Below are 15,384 nucleotides of genomic sequence, written 5' to 3'. Positions count from 1 at the left end.
ATTCATCAAAGTTAAGTGTAGCGTATATCTTGGAATAAGAATAAAAGAGAATTGAATAGAAAGTAATAGTAATTGTATTGAAACTTGAGGTACAGCAGAGCTCCACACCCTTAATCTATGGTGTGCAGAAACTCCACTGTTGAAAAAACATAAGTGAAAGGTTCAGGCATGGCCGAATGGCCAGCCCCCATGAAGGTGATCAAAAGACCGAATGGTCAAGAGATATGTCTAATACACTAGTTAAATGTTCTATTTATAATAAACTAGCTCCTAGGGTTTACATGAGTAAGTAATTGATGCATAAATCCACTTCCGGGGCCCACTTGGTGTATGCTTGGGCTGAGCTTGATCTATCCACGAGCTGAGGCTTCTCTTGGAGTTGAACTCCAAGTTATGACGTGTTTTGGGCGTTCAACTCCGGATCATGACGTGTTTCTGGCGTTTAACTCCAGACAGCAATATGTACTTGGCGTTCAACGCCAAGTTACATCGTCAATTTCCGAATAAAGTATGGACTATTATATATTGCTGGAAAGCTATGGATGTCTACTTTCCAACGCCGTTGAGAGCGCGCCATGTGGAGTTTTTTTGCTCCAGAAAATCTATTTCGAGTGCAGGGAGGTCAGATTCCAACAGCATCAGCAGTCCTTTTGTCAGCCTTTTTCAGAGTTTTGCTCAAGTCCCTCAATTTCAGCCAGAAATTATCTGAAATCACAGAAAAACACACAAACTCATAGTAAAGTCCAGAAATGTGGATTTAGCATAAAAACTAATGAAAACATCCCTAAAAGTAGCTTGAACTTACTAAAAACTACCTAAAAACAATGCCAAAAAGCATATAAATTATCCGCTCATCAATCACCACAAGTGATGAGAGGAGTATGAATGAAGTTGAACACCTCCAAGACAATCAAAAGGGAAATCAGGAAGAAAGGAGCCATGCACTTCAACCCACACTCAAGGAAGAGCTGAAGAAGAAGGAGACACTTAACCCATATGCACCCTTCCCCAAAGGCTTAAAGGTGGTGTAGCAGAGAGAATGTATTAAAGATTCCTCGACATGTTTGCATCTCTTGATGTAAATATACCATTTATTAAAGCCCTCCAGCAAATGCCTTTCTACATAAAGTATATAAAGGAGCTGTTAGCCAGAAAGAGTTCATTGAAAGGTGGACAAACAATAAAGATGAATAGGGATTGCAGTGCTCTCATTCAACCAGGGCCACCCACAAAGAGGAAGGATCCAGGGAGTTTTCATATTCCCTGTGCCATAGGAAAAACAATGATTGATAAAGGACTCTGTGACCTGGGAGCGAGCATCAACTTAATGCCTCTATCCCTCATGAAAAAGCTTCAAATCAATGAGCTAACACCCACAGATGTAATCATTAAGTTGGCTGACAAAACTCAAAAACAGGCGATAGGAGTGGTTAAGAATGTGCTAGTGAAGGTTGGGAACTACTTCCTCCCCACAGACTTTGTTGTCCTGGAAATGGATGAGAACCCTATTTACCCCATCATTCTGGGAAGGCCATTCTTAGCCACAGCCAGAGCACTCATAGATGTGGAACAAGGAGAGCTACTGTTGAGAATACATGATGATTAGCTCACTTTCAATGTTTTCAACCTCTCACAAGAAGCAGACCATGATAACAAAGAGCTAATGGAGGAGCCAAACAAGGAAGCACAAGCACCACACATAAGGACTCCTATGGTTAACAACCAATGTGGTCAGAAGGAGCAATAGCCAAGTGTAATCCAAAAGAAACCAGACCCACCAGAATCACATGAATTAGACAACAAAACCATTATCAAAAGGGAAACCACAAGGAACAAGTTGGTATCAATGGATGATGCATGAAAACTTGTCTCTCAACAAATTTCCCTTCGGCAAGTATACCGAATTGTCGTCAAGTAAAACTCACAATAGAGTGAGGTCGAATCCCACAAGGATTGATTGGTCAAGCAACTTTAGTTAGAAGAATATGCTAGTTGAGCTAAATAGAATTTAGATTGAGATGCAGAAATTTAAATGACTTAAAAGTAAATAACAGAAATTAAAGTGCAGAATCTTAAATGGGGATTTGGGGTAATGAGCATGAAATTAAATGGCAGAAAGTAAAGAGAATGGGTAAGATCAGAAATGGGAAATCATTGGGTTTAGGAGATGTTGCATTCTCCGGATCAAGTTCATTCTCATCTCTTCCTCAATCAATGCATTCATTGATCTCCTTAGCAATCTTAAGTGATTGGATCCCAATTCCTTGGCAATCCAATCTCTCTAAGCTTAAATAATTGCCCAATTCCTTGATTTAATTGCTCATAGGAAGAGATGAAGTGTGGTCACTGATTATACCACATGCATTTCCAAATCAAAGTGTTGGGAGGATTACATGTCACTATATCCGCCCAGACCCCAATTTGGTCCAACATGAGAAAGCATTTTGATGAGCGGATAATTTATACGCTTTTTGGCATTATTTTTAGTATGTTTTAATTAGTTTTTATTATATTTTTATTAGTTTTTAGTTAAAATCCACTTTTCTGGACTTTACTATGAGTTTGTGTGTTTTTCTGTGATTTCAGGTATTTTTTGGCTGAAATTGAGGGTCCTGAGCAAAAATCTGATTCAGAGGCTGAAAAGGACTGCAGATGCTGTTGGATTCTGACCTCCCTGCACTCGAAGTAGATTTTCTGGAGCTACAGAAGCCCAATTGGCGCGCTCTCAACGTCGTTGGAAAGTAGACATCCTGGGCTTTCCAGCAATGTATAATAGTCTATACTTTGCCCGAGATTTGATGGCCCAAACCGGCGTTGCAAATCAGCTTCAGAATTCCCAGCGTTTAACGCTGGAACTGGCATAAAAATTGGAGTTAAACGCCCAAACTGGCATAAAAGCTGGCGTTTAACTCCAGAAAAAGTCTCTACACATGAAAGCTTCAATGCTCAGCCCAAGCACATACTAAGTGGACCCAGAAGTGGATTTTTACGTCATTTACTCATTTATGTATACCCTAGGTTACTAGTTCACTATTAATAGGATCTTTTGACATTGTATCCGGACCTCATGACACTTTACACGTTTCTCATTGTATCTTCTACAACATGAGTCTCTAAACCCCATGGTTGGGGGTGAGGAGCTCTGCTGTGCCTTGATGGATTAATGCAATTACTACTGTTTTTCATTCAATCATGCTTGCTTCTATTCTAAGATATCACTTGTTCCTAAACCTGATGAATGCGATGATCCGTGACACTCATCATCATTCTCACCTATGAACGTGTGCCTGACAACCACCTCCGTTCTACCTTAGATTGAGTAGATATCTCTTGGATTCCTTAACCAGAATCTTCGTGGTATAAGCTAGAATTGATGGCGGCATTCAAGAGAATCCGGAAGGTCTAAACCTTGTCTGTGGTATTCTGAGTAGGATTCAAGGATTGAATGACTATGACGAGCTTCAAACTCTTGAAGGTTGGGTGTTAGTGACAGACGCAAAAGAATCACTGGATTCTATTCCAACCCGATTGAGAACCGACAGATGATTAGCCGTGCTGTGACAGAGCGCGTTGAACATTTTCACTGAGAGGATGGGAGGTAGCCATTAACAACGGTGAAACCCTACATACAGCTTGCCATGGAAGGAGCCTTGCATGTTTGAAGAAGAAGACAGTAGGAAAGCAGAGGTTCAGAAGACAGAGCATCTCCAAAACCTCAACCTGTTTCCCATTACTGCAAAACAAGTACTTATTTCATGTTCTTTTGCTTTTTACAATCAACCCTGATAATTATTGATATCCTGACTAAGAGTTACAAGATAACCATAGCTTGCTTCAAGCCGACAATCTCCGTGGGATCGACCCTTACTCACGTAAGGTATTACTTGGACGACCCAGTGCACTTGCTGGTTAGTTGTGCGGGATTGCAAGAGTGTGATTGCAATTTCGTGCACCACATTTCTAGCATGATCTCCTCATCCCTTTTCCAAGGCTCAAAGGAGATCCAATTATGGAGAGTTTCTTTTCCAAGACAACTAACCAATTGAATTAAGATCGAAAGCTTTCTAGTAAGATCAAGAGAAAAGAAAGAAGAAGAAGAATGAAAACTATAATTGATCCATCAAATTACAACAGAGCTCTCTAACCCAATGAAAGGGGTTTAGTTGTTCATAGCTCTAGAAATGAAAAATGGCAGAAAAGAAGAATCCATGCTAAAAGTGCAGAAAAGTAAATCTATAGAGAGTAGTTCCCAAAAGTGCCAAGCTTCTCTATAGTTCAAAACTACTCCTATATATACTACTCCTCTTGATCTTCTAGTGAGTTCTTCAAGTCTTGGATGTGGGCTTTGGATCTTGAGTTGAAGCAGTTCTGATCTTTAGTGGGCCCAACTTGCAGAGAAAGATGAATTAGGCTTTGGGTATTTAATAAGATTTAATGTTGATTGCCATTGTGGGTTCGAGAACGTTAGTGGCATTCACTTTTTCCACTAACGTTCCACCTTCATATATCCACGTTAAATCCAACGTTAGTGGTCTTAACGTGACCACTAACGTTGCTTTCTCAAAACTTGGCCAACGTTATTGGGACTCACTTTTCCCAATAACGTTGGCTTATACCCCTTCGCAAACGTTAATGGGAATCACTTTTCCCATTAACATTGCTTAGTGCCTGGTGCACGAAATTGCAATCACACTTTGCAATCCCGCACAACTAACCAGCAGGTGCACTGGGTCGTCCAAGTAATACCTTACGTGAGTAAGGGTCGATCCCACGGAGATTGTCGGCTTGAAGCAAGCTATGGTTACCTTGTAACTCTTAGTCAGGATATTAAAGATTATCAGGATTGATTGTAAAAAGCAAAAGAACATAAAACAGGTACTTGAATTGCAGTGATGGAGAATAGGTTGAGGTTTTGGAGATGCTCTGTCTTCTGAACCGCTGCTTTCCTACTGTCTTCTTCTTCAAACACGCAAGGCTCCTTCCATGGCAAGCTGTATGTAGGGTTTCACCGTTGTCAATGGCTACCTCCCATCCTCTTAGTGAAAATGTTCAACGCACCCTGTCACGGCACGGCTATTCAGCTGTCGGTTCTCGATCATGTCGGAATAGAATCCAGTGATTCTTTTGCGTCTGTCACTAACGCCCCACAATCGCGAGTTTGAAGCTCGTCACAGTCATTCAATCATTGAATCCTACTCAGAATACCACAGACAAGGTTTAGACCTTCCGGATTCTCTTGAATGCCGCCATCAATTCTAGCTTATACCACGAAGATTCTGATTAAGGAATCCAAGAGATATCTACTCAATCTAAGATAGAACGGAGGTGGTTGTCAGGCACGCGTTCATAGTTGAGAATGATGATGAGTGTCACGGATCATCACATTCATCCGGGTTAAGAACAAGTGATATCTTAGAACGGAAGCAAGCATGATTGAATGAGAAACAGTAGTAATTGCATTAATCCATCAAGACACAGCAGAGCTCCTCACCCCCAACCATGGGGTTTAGAGACTCATGCTGTAGAAGATACAATGAGAAACGTGTAAAGTGTCATGAGGTACAGATACGATGTCAAAAGATCCTATTAATAGTGAACTAGTAACCTAGGGTTTACAGAAATGAGTAAATGACAGAAAAATCCACTTCCGGGCCCACTTGGTGTGTGCTTCGGCTGAGCATTGAAGTATTTTCGTGTAGAGACTCTTCCTGGAGTTAAACGCCAGCTTTTATGCCAGTTTGGGAGTTTAACTCCAATTTTTATGCCATTTCCAGCGTTAAACGCTGGGAATTCTGAAGCTGATTTGCAACGCCGGTTTGGGCCATCAAATCTCGGGCAAAGTATGGACTATTAAACATTGCTGGAAAGCCCAGGATGTCTACTTTCCAACGCCATTGAGAGCGTGCCAATTGGGCTTCTGTAGCTCCAAAGATTCCACTTCGAGTGCAGGGAGGTCAAAATCCAACAGCATCTGCAGTCCTTTTCAGCCTCTGAATCAGATTTTTGCTCAGGTCCCTCAATTTTAGCCAGAAAATACCTGAAATCACAGAAAAACACACAAACTCATAGTAAAGTCCAGAAAAGTGAATTTTAATTAAAAACTAATAAAAATATACTAAAAACTAACTGAATCATACTAAAAACATACTAAAAACAATGCCAAAAAGTGTACAAATTATCCGCTCATCACAACACCAAACTTAAATTGTTGCTTGTCCCCAAGCAACTGAAAATCAAACATGATAAAGAGAAGAGAATATGCAATGAACTCCAAAAACATCTATGAAGATCAGTATTAATTAGATGAGTGGGGCTTTAGCTTTTTGCCTCTGAACAGTTTTGGCATCTCACTCTATCCTTTGAAATTCGGAATGATTGGCTTCTTTAGGAACTCAGAATCCAGATAGTGTTATTGATTCTCCTAGTTAAGTATGATGATTCTTGAACACAACTACTTTATGAGTCTTGGCCGTGGCCCAAAGCACTCTGTCTTCCAGTATTACCACCGGATACATACATGCCACAGACACATAATTGTGTGAACCTTTTCAGATTGTGACTCAGCTTTGCTAGAGTCCCCAATTAGAGGTGTCCAGGGTTCTTAAGCACACTCTTTTTGCCTTGGATCACAACTTTATTTCTTTCTTTTTCTTTCTTTTTTTTCTTCTTCCATTTAAGAACATTTTTTTTCATTTTTTTTTCTCTTTTTTTTTTTCGCTTCTTCTCTCTTTTTTTTTGTATTCATTGCTTTTTCTTGCTTCAAGAATCATTTTTTTATGATTTTTCAGATCCTCAGTAACATGTCTCCTTTTCATCATTCTTTCAAGAGCCAACAACTTTAACATTCATGAACCACAAATTCAAAAGACATATGCACTGTTCAAGCATACATTCAGAAAACAAAAGTATTGCCACCACATCAAAATAATTAATCTGTTATAAAATCTGAAATTCATGCAATTCTTCTCTTTTTCAATTAAGAACATTTTTCTTAAGAAAGGTGATGGATTCATAGGACATTCATAACTTTAAGGCATAGACACTAAGACACTAATGATCATAAGACACAAACATAGATAAACATAAGCATAGAAATTCGAAAAATAGAAAATAAAGAACAAGGAGATTAAAGAACGGGTCCACCATAGTGATGGCGGCTTATTCTTCCTCTTGAAGATCTTATGGAGTGCTTGAGCTCCTCAATGTCTCTTCCTTGCCTTTGTTGCTCCTTTCTCATGGTTTTATGATCTTCTTTAATTTCATGGAGGAGGATGGAATGTTCTTGGTGCTCCACCCTTAGTTGTCCCATGTTGGAACTCAATTCTCCTAGGGAGGTATTGATTTGCTCCCAATAGCTTTGTGGAGAAAAGTGCATCCCTTGAGATGAATCTCTCCATCTCCCATGGCTCGGAGGTGGAAGCTTTTGCCTTCCTTTCCTCTTTCTAGAGGTTTCTCCGGCCTTAGGTGCCATAAATGGTTATGGAGAAACAAAAAGCAACACTTTTACCACACCAAACTTAGAAGGTTTGCTCGTCCTCGAGCAAAAAAAGAAAGAAGAGAGAGAGTGGTGGGGTAGGTGAGGATCCTGTGGGGTCCACAGATCCTGAGGTGTCAAGGATAATTCATCCCTGCACCAAGTGGTGAGCAAAAATGCTCCTACTACCAATCCTGGCGTTAAACGCCGGGCTGGTGCCCATTTCTGGCGTTTAACGCCAGCTTGGTGCCTATTCCTGGCGTTTAACGCCAGTCTGGTGCCCCTTTCTGGCGTTAAATGCCCAGAATGGTGCCAGACTGGGCGTTAAACGCCCATTTGCTGCCCTTACTGGCGTTTAACGCCAGCAAGGTTTTCCTCCAGGGTGTGCTGTTTTTCTTTCTGTTTTTCATTCTGTTTCTGCTTTTTCAATTGAATTTGTGACTTCCCATGATCATCAACCTATAGAAAACATAAAATAACAAAGGAAAATAATAAATATAACATTGGGTTGCCTCCCAACAAGCGCTTCTTTAATGTCAGTAGCTTAACAGTAGGCTCTCATGGAGCCTCACAGATGTTCAGAGTAATGTTGGAACCTCCCAACACCAAACTTAGAGTTTGAATGTGGGGGTTCAACACCAAACTTAGAAGTTGGTGGTGGCCTCCTAACACCAAACTTAGAGTTTGACTGTGGGGGTTCTGTTTGACTCTGTTTTGAGAGAAGCTCTTCATGCTTCCTCTCCATGGTTACAGAAGGAGAACCTTGAGTCTTATAGTTTGCACTGTCTGCAAGCCACGGAGCTTCCTGAATAGCAAATAATTGCTCATCCGGAAAGGTTTCAGAGATCTCAGTAGGAGGGAGGGATGCTCCTGCTACTGGTTCTATTCGGGACAGGTGATCAGCCACTTGATTCTCTGTCCCTTTTCTGTCTCTTATTTCTATATCAAACTCTTGCAGAAACAACACCCATCTTATGAGCCTGGGTTTTGAATCCTGCTTTGTGAGTAGATATTTAAGAGCAGCATGGTCAGTGTACACAATCACTTTTGATCCTACTAAATAAGATCTGAACTTGTCAATCGCATAAACCACTGCAAGTAACTCCTTTTCTGTGGTTGTGTAGTTCTTCTGTGCATCATTTAGAATACGGCTGCCATAATAAATGACGTGCAGAAGCTTACCATGCCTTTGTCCCAGTACTGCACCAATGGCATGGTCACTGGCATCACACATTAGTTCAAATGGTAATGTCCAGTCTGGTGCAGAGATGACTAGTGCTGTGACCAGCTTAGCTTTCAGAGTTTCAAACACCTGCAGACACTCATTATCAAAAATAAATGGAGTGTCAGCAGCTAGCAGATTACTCAGAGGTTTGGCAATTTTTGAAAAATCCTTTATAAACCTTCTGTAGAATCCTGCATGCCCCAGAAAGCTTCTGATTGCCTTAACATTGGTAGGTGGTGGTAATTTTTCAATTACTTCAACTTTAGCTTGATCCACCTCTATTCCTTTGTTTGAAATTTTATGCCCAAGGACAATTCCTTCGGTCACCATAAAGTGACATTTTTCCTAGTTTAAAACTAGGTTGGTCTCTTGGCATCTTTTCAGAACAAGTGCTAGATGGTTAAGGCAGGAGCTGAATGAGTCTCCAAATACTGAAAAGTCATCCATGAAGACTTCCAGAAATTTCTCTACCATATCTGAGAAGATAGAGAGCATGCACCTCTGAAAGGTTGCAGGTGCATTGCACAGACCAAAAGGCATCCTTCTGTAGGCAAATACTCCAGAAGGACATGTAAATGCTGTTTTCTCTTGGTTCTGAGGATCTACTGCAATTTGGTTGTAACCTGAGTAGCCGTCCAAAAAGCAGTAGTATTCATGACCTGCTAGTCTCACTAGCATCTGGTCTATGAATGGTAAAGGAAAATGATCCTTTCTGGTGACTGTATTGAGCCTTCTGTAGTCAATACACATGCGCCACCCTGTAACTGTTCTTGTAGGAACTAGTTCATTCTTTTCATTATGAACCACTGTCATGCCTCCCTTCTTAGGGACAACGTGGACAGGGCTCACCCAGGGGCTATCAGAAATAGGATAAATAATCCCAGCCTCTAGTAACTTAGTGACCTCTTTCTGCACCACCTCCTTCATGGCTGGATTTAGCCGCCTTTGTGGTTGAACCACTGGCTTAGCATCATCCTCCAATAGGATCTTGTGCATGCATCTTGCTGGGCTAATGCCCTTAAGATCACTTATGGACCACCCAAGAGCTGTCTTGTGTGTCCTTAGCACTTGAATTAGTGCTTCCTCTTCCTGTGGATTTAGAGCAGAGCTTATGATCACTGGAAAAGTGTGACCTTCTCCAAGAAATGCATATTTCAGGGATGGTGGTAGTGGCTTGAGCTCTAGTTTAGGAGGCTTATCTTCTTCCTGAGGAATTTTCAGAATTTCTTTTATTTCCTTTAGTTCCTCCAGATCAGGCTGAATATCTTTAAAGATGTCATCTAGCTCTGATTCAAGACTTTCAGTCATATTGACCTCCTCCACCAAAGAGTCAATAATATCAGTGCTCATGCAGTCATTTGATGTGTCTGGATGCTGCATAGCTTTGACAACATTCAACTTGAACTCATCCTCATTGACTCTCAGGGTTATTTCCCCTTTTTGTACATCAATGAGAGTTCGTCCAGTTGCTAGGAAAGGTCTTCCTAGAATAAGAGTTGCACTCTTGTGCTCCTCCATTTCCAGCACTACAAAGTCAGTTGGAAAGGCAAATGGCCCAACCTTGACAATCATGTCCTCAATTATGCCTGATGGATATTTAATGGAGCCATCAGCAAGTTGGAGGCATATCCGGGTTGGTTTGACTTCTTCAGTCAACCCAAGCTTTCTGATAGTGGATACAGGTATTAGATTGATGCTTGCTCCAAGGTCACACAGGGCTATCTTGGTGCAAGCACCTTCTAATGTGCATGGTATCATAAAGCTTCCTGGATCTTGAAGCTTTTCTGGTAAGCTTTTCAGAATGACTGCACTGCATTCTTCAGTGAGAAACACTTTTTCAGTTTCTCTCCAATCCTTCTTATAACTTAAGATCTCTTTCATGAACTTAGCATAAGAAGGTATTTGCTCAAGTGCCTCTGCAAATGGAATCTTGATTTCAAGAGTCCTTAGATAGTCTGCAAAGCGGGCAAATTGCTTATCCTGTTCCGCTTGGCGGAGTTTCTGAGGATAAGGCATCCTGGATTTATATTCTTCAACCTTAGTTGCTGCAGGTTTATTCCTTACAGAGGTGGTTGGAGAAGCCTTTTTAGAGGGGTTACTATCAGCACTCTCAGGTGTCTGGTTCCCCTTTGGCGTTTGAACGCCAGGATTGGGTGGAAAATGGGCGTTTAACGCCAACTTTTCCCCCTTTTCTGGCGTTTGAACGCCAGAACTGGGCAGGGAATGGGCGTTTAACACCAGCTTTCCCCCCTTTTATGGTGTTTGAACGCCAATAGTATTCCTCTCTGGGCTCTTACTGTCCTTAGAGGGATTTTGGATAGTGGTTTGGCTATCCTCTGTCAATTGTTCCTTCATTGACTTTTTGCTACTTTGAGCAGTGTTATTCAGTGTCTTCCCACTCCTTAGTTGAACTGCTTGGCATTCTTCTGTTATCTGTTTAGATAGCTGCTGTTTTGTCTGATTTAACTGTGATTCTATGTTCTTGTTAGCAATTTTAGTTTCTTGGAGCATCTCTTTAAATTCTGCTAACTGTTTTGTCATCAGGTGTAGTTGCTAATTAAGCTCAACCATCTGTTCTTGAGGATTAGGATCAGTGGCTACTGCCATAACTTCTCCTTTTGTAGAGAATTCATTGCTAGAGTACAAATGTTGATTTCTAGCAACAGTATCTATAAGCTCTTGAGCCTCCTCAATCGTCTTCCTCATATGTATAGATCCACCAGCTGAGTGGTCTAGAGACATCTGAGCTTTTTCTGTAAGCCCATAGTAGAAGATGTCTAACTGTACCCCTTCTGAAAACATTTCAGAGGGGCATTTTCTTAGCATACCTCTATACCTCTCCCAGGCATTATAAAGGGATTCATTATCCTCTTGTTTAAAGCCTTAGATGTCCAGCCTTAGCTGTGTCATCCTTTTTGGAGGGTAAAAGTGATTCAGGAATTTGTCTGATAACTGTTTCCATGTCTTTATGCTTGCTGTAGGTTGGTTATTCAACCACCTCTTAGCTTGATCTTTTACAGCAAATGGAAACAGTAATAGTCTATAGACATCCTGATCCACCTCTTTATCACGTACTGTGTCAGCAATTTGTAAGAATTGTGCCAGAAACTCAATAGGTTCTTCCTGTGGAAGACCGGAATACTGGCAATTTTGCTGCACTATGATAATGAGTTGAGGATTTAGCTCAAAGCTGCTTGCTTTAATAGGAGGCATACAGATGCTACTCCCATATGCAGCTGTAATGGGGTTAGCATATGACCCCAGAGTCCTTCTGGACTGCTCAATTCCACTTAGGTCCATGATGGAAAGGGAAATGATATGGATTGCAAGTAGATTATTTATTTATTTATTTTTTTAAAGTGACCGAAAAAAATATAAAATAAAATAAATAGAAAATAAAATAAAATTTCGAAAATTAACAAAAAATAAGATCAAAGCAAATTGAAAACTGAATCAATGAGTTAATTAAAAAGATTTTGAAATCAGCAATTGAAAAGATATGTTTGAAAATTATTTTGAAAAAGATTTGATTTTTTTTTGAAATGAGGAAAGAGAAAAACAACAAAATGACACCAAACTTAAAATTTTTAGAAAACCAAACACAAATTTTCAAAAATTTTAAAGGAAAAACACAAGGAGGACACCAAACTTAGAATTTTTAAAGAACAAGAAAGGACTAAAAACATGCAAATTCGAAAAATTAAAAGAAAACAAAGGCATGCAATTGACACCAAACTTAAAATATGAAACTAGACTAATATAAAAGACTCTAAACCAACAAAAATAAAACAGTCCTAATTTAAGCAACAAGATAAGCCGTCAGTTGTCCAAACTCGAACAATCCCCGGCAACGGCACCAAAAACTTGGTGCACGAAATTGCAATCACACTTTGCAATCCCGCACAACTAACCAGCAAGTGCACTGGGTCGTCCAAGTAATACCTTACGTGAGTAAGGGTCGATCCCACGGAGATTGTCGGCTTGAAGCAAGCTATGGTTACCTTGTAACTCTTAGTCAGGATATCAAAGATTATCAGGATTGATTGTAAAAAGCAAAAGAACATAAAACAGGTACTTGAATTGCAGTGATGGAGAATAGGTTGAGGTTTTGGAGATGCTCTGCCTTCTGAACCGCTGCTTTCCTACTGTCTTCTTCTTCAAACACGCAAGGCTCCTTCCATGGCAAGCTGTATGTAGGGTTTCACTGTTGTCAATGGCTACCTCCCATCCTCTCAGTGAAAATGTTCAATGCACCCTGTCACGGCACGGCTATTCAGCTGTCGGTTCTCGATCATGTCGGAATAGAATCCAGTGATTCTTTTGCGTCTGTCACTAACGCCCCACAATCGTGAGTTTGAAGCTCGTCACAGTCATTCAATCATTGAATCCTACTCAGAATACCACAGACAAGGTTTAGACCTTCCGGATTCTCTTGAATGCCGCCATCAATTCTAGCTTATACCACGAAGATTCTGATTAAGGAATCCAAGAGATATCTACTCAATCTAAGATAGAACGGAGGTGGTTGTCAGGCACGCGTTCATAGTTGAGAATGATGATGAGTGTCACGGATCATCACATTCATCCGGGTTAAGAACAAGTGATATCTTAGAACGGAAGCAAGCATGATTGAATGAGAAACAGTAGTAATTGCATTAATCCATCAAGACACAGCAGAGCTCCTCACCCCCAACCATGGGGTTTAGAGACTCATGCTGTAGAAGATACAATGAGAAACGTGTAAAGTGTCATGAGGTACAGATACAATGTCAAAAGATCCTATTAATAGTGAACTAGTAACCTAGGGTTTACAGAAATGAGTAAATGACAGAAAAATCCACTTCCGGGCCCACTTGGTGTGTGCTTCGGCTGAGCATTGAAGTATTTTCGTGTAGAGACTCTTCCTGGAGTTAAACGCCAGCTTTTATGCCAGTTTGGGCGTTTAACTCCAATTTTTATGCCAGTTCCAGCGTTAAACACTGGGAATTCTGAAGCTGATTTGCAACGCCGGTTTGGGCCATCAAATCTCGGGCAAAGTATAGACTATTATACATTGCTGGAAAGCCCAAGATGTCTACTTTCCAACGCCGTTGAGAGCGCGCCAATTGGGCTTCTGTAGCTCCAAATAATCCACTTCGAGTGCAGGGAGGTCAGAATCCAACAGCATCTGCAGTCCTTTTCAGCCTCTGAATCTGATTTTTGCTCAGGTCCCTCAATTTCAGCCAGAAAATACCTGAAATCACAGAAAAACACACAAACTCATAGTAAAGTCCAGAAAAGTGAATTTTAATTAAAATTTAATAAAAATATACTAAAAACTAACTAAATCATACTAAAAACATACTAAAAACAATGCCAAAAAGCGTACAAATTATCCGCTCATCCGTGCCCCTTTGTTCCTACGTTAGAGTCCACGTTCGTATAGCTAACGTGACTCTTAACGTAGGTGTGATCCACCTTCGAGAGCGTTAGTGACACTTACCTTTGTCACTAACGCTCCAAATGCCACATTCTCTGCGTTGAAACTTACGTTAACTAAGTTAACGTGGCTCTTAACGTAGTAGTGATACCATCTTCCAACGTTAGTGACAAAAGTGAGTGTCACTAACGTTGGCTCTTTGATCTCAACTCCACGTTAACTTTCACGTTAATAGTCTTAACGTGAAAGTTAACGTAGGCAATGCTAGATGGTCCAACGTTAGTGACAAAAGTGAGTGTCACTAACGTTGGCTTTTGTTTTCCTCTTCCACGTTAGAGTTCACGTTAACAAAGTTAATGTGACTCTTAACGTGGATCATTGCCAAGTTCTCCAACGTTAGTGGTGTTCACTTTTTCTCTTAACGTTGGAGTTCCTTTCTCTTCTACGTTAACTACCACGTTAACTTAGTTAACGTGGCAAGTAACGTGAGCTTTGGATGGCTTTGCAGGCGTTATTGGTGATCACTTTTCTCATTAACGTTGCAAGCTTTACCATTCCACGTTAGTGTTCACGTTAACTAGGTTAACGTGAATACTAACGTGGTTCTTCCTTGCCTCCTTTGCCCTGAAATCAAGCAATTAAAGTGCATTAAAGCTCTAGCCAAAGTCATGAGATTATACATCATCAATTTATCATGCAATTCTAGCAAAATACTCATGAAATTATGCAAAGTTCAAAAAAGTTGCTTGAATCAAGGTGTAAGTGTAATTTCATCCAAAACTTGCCTTATTCACTAAGAAAATGCATGAAACTACCCTAAAACAGTAAAGAAAAGGTCAGTAAAACTGGCCTAGATGCCCTGGCATCACAACACCAAACTTAAAGCTTGCTTGTCCCTAAGCAAGTATTGAAGCATAAGAAGAATGAAATGAAATAACAAGAAGATAAAATAGAAGTAGCATTCCTGGTTTATGGGGTTTCATGCATAGCAACTTAGGTTCTTTCCCTCTAGGTTTCAAGCCTTTATCAAATCCTTAGTCACTTTCTTGATTGCACTCTTTGAGACTTCTTTCTTATTGATCCTTCTTTCTTTTTCAAAGTTTATTTTTTTCTTTTTGCTAAGTGCTTTGTAAGAGGGCAACTCTTTATGATAAGCTTTCGGCCAACACTCCCAAACCAGTTGGTTTTAAGGTGCTAGGTGTTAAGACACCCCTAAGGACCTACTCTCTCAAGTCTCTTTCCCTCATACATACACACCACAGGCAT

This window comes from Arachis stenosperma, chromosome 1 (genome assembly GCF_014773155.1).
Source record: "Arachis stenosperma cultivar V10309 chromosome 1, arast.V10309.gnm1.PFL2, whole genome shotgun sequence".
Lineage (NCBI taxonomy): Eukaryota > Viridiplantae > Streptophyta > Magnoliopsida > Fabales > Fabaceae > Arachis > Arachis stenosperma.
The sequence above is the reverse complement of the archived record's forward strand: the minus strand, read 5'-3'. Positions refer to the sequence as shown.